Source organism: Anguilla anguilla, chromosome 10 (assembly GCF_013347855.1).
Source record: "Anguilla anguilla isolate fAngAng1 chromosome 10, fAngAng1.pri, whole genome shotgun sequence".
Lineage (NCBI taxonomy): Eukaryota > Metazoa > Chordata > Actinopteri > Anguilliformes > Anguillidae > Anguilla > Anguilla anguilla.
Genome location: NC_049210.1, coordinates 2,851,021 through 2,856,822, shown reverse-complemented (window position 1 = coordinate 2,856,822; position 5,802 = coordinate 2,851,021).

The window sequence follows — 5,802 nt, the reverse complement described above, 5'->3', positions numbered from 1 at the left end:
CACCCCCCCCCCCCCCCCCCCGTAAACCCCCCCCTAAATGACCTCTCTCTCTGGCAGTCCCCCTGTAGAGAGGTTTGTGTGCCATTTCAAACCCGCCCATAAGAGAGAAAACAAAAAAAACACTGACGGTTCTGTGTGTGTTTCGTTGATTTTGTGTACCGTGCAAGCCCTCAAGTGATGACGTCATCATCAGGACTGGACGGAGGCCTCTTGTGTGATCCTGTCCTTCTCACGACACGAAAAAAAAAGGGACCAGATCTTGTTTTCCCACACCTCCTCTCACAAAGTGTTTTCTCTCACTCGTTCCCCTCTTTTCTACCACACTTTTATCTTCTTCTTCCTCCTCTTTTAGTCTCTGTCGGTGTGACCCCGTTCAGCCTTTAAACTCTGCCTCCTGAGGAGTTCACACAAAATGGCGGCGGGCACACAGAGGCCCCGCCTACCCTCCCTTCACATTTCTGTTTATTTATCCAATCAGATCATTCCTATTATGGTCCATATTATCACTCTTTATATCATGTGACTTCGGTATTTCTGAAACCCTGCTGTGTGCTGTGAAACCTCTCGACATGAAAGCAAAACAGAGACGCCTTTGGCAGGGATATGAGAGACCGGTGGCTCTATAAATCAGCTTAAATATACAGTCAGCCGGCATCTATTAAATTAAATGACGACGGGTCCTTACCTTTTAAGGAAAGGGGATTTTTTGGGAGCAGGTTGTACTTGACACTGTTTAAGATTTTATTCTCTTTTGTTGTACTGTAATTTTTCTTTTTCTTTTTCTTTTTTTTTTTAATACCAGCCAACAGCGAGGTTAAGCCTTTCAGTTTAAGAGGCTCAGGACTCATGTGGCTGAACAATCCCTTTGTTTAATGAGCCGGACAAGAAGGCGCTTCGCACGTATGGCCATTCGAGAGCACGATTTCTGGGGTTTTGGCACAGCGTTGCTAACTTACTGTAAACCGGGTCGTGCTATTCCTGGACAGAGATGGCGGCCATTTTATTTTTTTAAAGTAAATGGCGGACTCCTGACGGTGCTGAGAGTTTTTTCGCCGGCGTTTTTTTCACGCTACCACAGGGGCTGGGCCCCCGGCCCTCTTCCTGTAAATCTGCCGTCCTCTCAGTGTCCCCCTCCAGCCCTAACAAAGCGCGCCTCACTCAAAGAGCTCGATGAACAGATCTCGCTGAACCTGCTAATTGGCGGAGTCGGGCGTGCCGAATTCGCTCGGGCCGGTGAGCGAGGTGAGGTGTGCTTTGTTAGGGTTTGTGGAGTGAAGACCCTGCGGGACGGTAGATTCTTTGGGAACAGGGTGGGGCAGCACTTTCGACCACAGGCAATGTGTGGTGACGACGGGGAACAGCATACCTGTTCAGTGGGCCAGGGTCACGCAGCAGTGCATCCTGTGGTTCTGTAGGCGATGTACCGATGGAGGTGTTCATCTCTCCCCTTCTCCTCTTCCCTCTTTGGGCCTTCAGCTGAACTGAAAGGGCCAGTTTAGTGGTAGGACTGTGTTGGATTGTTAGTTCGTGAGTCCAGTGCTCAGTCTTTAGACTCTGTGTACCTTTACCTTTGCGTCAGTCTGTCAGAGCAGGCTGGTATTGTAGGACAGTGTACACCTTTGTGATGTAACTTCACAGTGTGGTTTAACACAATCTTCTCAATGCTGTGCGTGCACGGGTGTGTGTGTGTTTATGGTCGTGTGTGAGCATGTAAGTGAGTGTGTGCGTGTATGTGGGTATATATGTGTGTGTGTGTGTGTGTGTGTGTGTGTGTGTATGCTTGTGTGTGTGTGTGTGTGTGTGTGTGCGCACGCACGCACTTTAGCCCACATCTCAGTCCCATTGTCTTGTGCCCTAAATGCTGTCGCTGAATCTTTGCTTAGTGCGATGCTACTGTACACACTGTGGATTAGCGTCTTACTGTGTTCAGGTTAATGAGATGAAAATTGCCTTTAAAGGCTGGAGGAGACCTGGAAGGAATCAGCGCTGCAGAGAAGAGCTTTTACAAGCGCTCGCGTTTTCTTTCTCTCGTATATCGGTTTTAAATATATTTAGCTTTTTTTTTCTTTTCTTTTTTACTGCAGTTGAAATTTTAAAAATGAAGTCCATTTTACCTCATTTATAAGCCAGTGTAATAATCTGTTTAAATGAGGCCAGTAAGATCAGCTTTTGCAAATCCTCTGTCTGGACAGACTTAGTGAAAGATCAAACGAATGGTTACTTTGATGTTCACTCGCCGTGTCCTTTTAGGGATGTACCGTATGTGCATAATTTCTCCTTTTATTAAGATTAAGGCTCATTTTGTTAGATCTTCTCAATTTGGGGAACGCATCAAACATCACTGGCATTAATTACAGAATAAAAGATGGGAATATAAACTGTGTGTGTGAGTGCGTGTATGCGTGTGTGTGTGCGAGTGCGTGTGTGTGTGTGTGTGTGTGTGAGTGCGTGTGTGTGTGAGCGCGTGTGTGTGAGCGCGTTTGTGTGTGAGTGTGTATGCAACACACCACCCCTTTATGCCCGAAATTAGTGTAGGTGATATCTTATGTTTGCCTAATAATATACACTGCAGTGCTGATATAGTACAGAGCACGAGAGACAGCGACAGAGCAGCTGACTCAGACCTGTTACGGGGAGAGACGGGCTATCGACAGCATTAATCATTAGTGTCTGCTGATGGCCTGTTTCCGCGGTTCCAGCTACGGGGCTGTGTTTCGCTGCGCTAACATAATGGGAGAGCGCTACGGTCACCCCCGGGCCTGAACGCAGATCCCGCTACTCGCCATCCGGTGATTTCTGTACCGTTTCACCCCTCTGCAGTTCTGAAGTTTTTTAAAAAGAGAACAGTGTGAAAACTTTTTGAGCCAAAAAGAAGGGACATTTGTGTTTTAACTGTTTTGTTTTTGGCGTTAATGAAGGCACGTTCTGTGGTTCGGTGTGGAGAGAAAGATAACCGCGGGGAAAGTGTTTTTGTTGGACGTACTGTACCTAGCTTTGATACGTTGGTCCTTTAACGACAATTCACCTTGTGCGTTTGTGAGTCACACGATGTCTAACCCTGGGGGGGTCAATTTAGCGACATTTTCTAAAATAAAAATGCTGTTGATTTCAGGTTTCTGGTTAGAAATACGTGTTAAAAGATACTCGTTAGGTACTCCTGCGTGTCTGCTGCTTATTTATGTGTAATGACGAAACTCAAACCAAATTGTGCTGTATTTTAAGTAACTTAGGAATGTTGTTGTTGTTGTTGAATGCGTACCTGTTGCACTGACTGTAGATGAGAATATGTATACGTTGGATCTGTTTGTCAGAGCTCTGTAGAATAGATGACAATCAATTCCAAGAAGATCACTGTATATTTAGGTACTGTATCTGTTCTCATATTATTATAAGGTAATAAATGAGGATTGAAATTCTGTTGGCCAGTATGGTGTGAAATCATCCTCGGAGCAAAAAGGTATATGGTAGAGTTATATTTCGATTGCTAATTTTCCGTTGCCTTTTTTATTTTAAGATTATTTAAATTGTGTAAATATACATATGCATATGTATATGTGTGAGGCAAAAAAAATCACATCTTGCCAATTACTATTTCTGTGAAAAAAAAAAATTATTTTCTTTAAAAAGATTACTAGTGACAGTATGATTATTTTTTTAAGTGTAACGTATAGACATGACAGGCTCGCTGTCTTAATTAAGGGTCAAGGGTCAAGGCAGAATTTCCGTCCCAGCAGGCAATGCTGCTACAACATCAGAGCACCTTAATGCCCCTGTCACTTCCTGTACGAAAAACCCAATAAAATTCCTCTTCAATCTCTGAAACAAAGCTGTTTCTCTCGTTCAGTTTTTTTTTTTTTTTTGACTCAGCTGTTCATTATATATCATTATTTCTGTTATTTGGCCATTGTTTTTTTGTACATGGCTCAATCACGGTTGCAGTTGCAAATATGTGCATGAAAAGTAGCTGTTCTTTTGACTGTGGCATGTGTGTCCACTGCCAGCTGCAGGATCAGAAGTGGTGGCATTGTGGAATGTTTTGTTGAAATTTCTAAGTCAGAGTTCTAGAACTAGCACTGATTGTGACGTCAGCATTGTTCAGTTATTGTTCAGTTACTGTAAGAACATTCTAATCACATATTTTTGATTGTACACCTTAAAAGGCTAACGTGTGCACTATCATTAATGTATAAGAATAATATCAAATGGGACCTGTCAGTGTGTAGCATTTGTGCGGTATCTCATAGACTTCTCACTGAACTGTGTAGCTGTTTACAGGGACAAAGGTTAGCTGTTGTTCTCATTACATTACAGGCATTTAGCAGACGCTCTTATCCAGAGCGACGTACAACAAGTACCTCAAATCAAACACAAAGATATGAGTAGTTCACTGACTTGCACACTTAGTCATATATCCCCCGTGCACTAATCTTATGAGGTTCTTGGAATTCCAGTATGTCACTAGTGCATGCACTTGGATAGCATGATGTCACTTGACGTGCCTGTGCTGGTGAGAGATGGAACTGTTGTAAAATGTTAATGATTGATTGGACTCTTAAGAAGAAGAAAAATTGTGTGACATGTTTTATTTCAGCACTGAAACTTGCTTAAAGTTTCATTCATATATCTGTGTGGCAGCATGCACATACCTTTCCCACACTGATGTGCCACTTTTTTCACTCATTTTATACAGTGCAGGCCAAAAGTATTAAGACACCTTTTTTTTTTAAACTTCAGGTAGAGAAGAATTCAGTTAATTTATGAGTATTTATTGAATGACAAACCAAAGTACAAAGATACAAACTTTTTTTGCGTGCGTGTGTGTGTGTGTGTGTGTGTGTGTGTAAGCATATGTATGTGTGCGTGTGTGTGTGTGTGCGAGCATGTATGTGTGTGTGAGCACAGGCATTCTCCAGCACCCAGTGGCCCCAGTGACACCCACCCCCCCCCCCCCCACACTGCAGTACTGCGGCGGGTGCCAGAGGGGGCTCCCATCATGGATCAGGTGACACTGAGGCTAACTTTGGCAGCCTAACAAGCACAGCAACCCTTCCCCCCTCGCCACTCCCCCCCTACAGCCCCCCCGCCCCCCCCGCATCCACCTGCCCCTCCATGGCGACCTGACCCGACCCTCACGCCACAGCTGAAAGGAGGTGGCACTGAAAGACAGCAGTGGATGCCGGCAATCAGAACATCATGTTCTCCGAGTGACCATTTCTCAGATGTTTTCCTCTCTCTTTCTCTCTCCCTCTCTCTCTCTCTCTCTCTCTCTCTCTCTCTCTCTCTCTCTCCCTCTCTCTCTCTCTCTCTCTCTCTCAGGTCTAAAGCAGATACTGGGCGTTGGTGTTGGTGGGAGCGCGGAGCTCTGGGAGAAAAAGGCGTCTGGTTAATATCAGGCCTGACACTTTGACGCGGTTATGAACTTCATAAAGCCGCTCCCGTTGCTCTTATCTTAGGTGCGGTCTGTCCGCCCTGTGGTGATTTCCTGTGACAGCGTGACTAATACTGCTTCAATCCCGCTCTGTAATATGGACTACGGAGTCAGGGACAGGGCTAGAGCGGTCTGGGACCACGGAGCGAGGGACAGGGCTAGAGAGGTTTGTGACCATGGAACGCAGGACAGGGCTAGAGCGGTCTGGGACCACAGAGCGAGGGACAGGGCTAAAGCGGTCAGGGACCATGGAGCGAGGGACAGGGATAGAGCGGTCAGGGACCACGGAGCGACGGACAGGGCTAGAGAGGTCCATGACCACAGAGCATGGGACAGGGCTAGAGCGGTTTGTGACCACAGAGCGAGGGACAGGT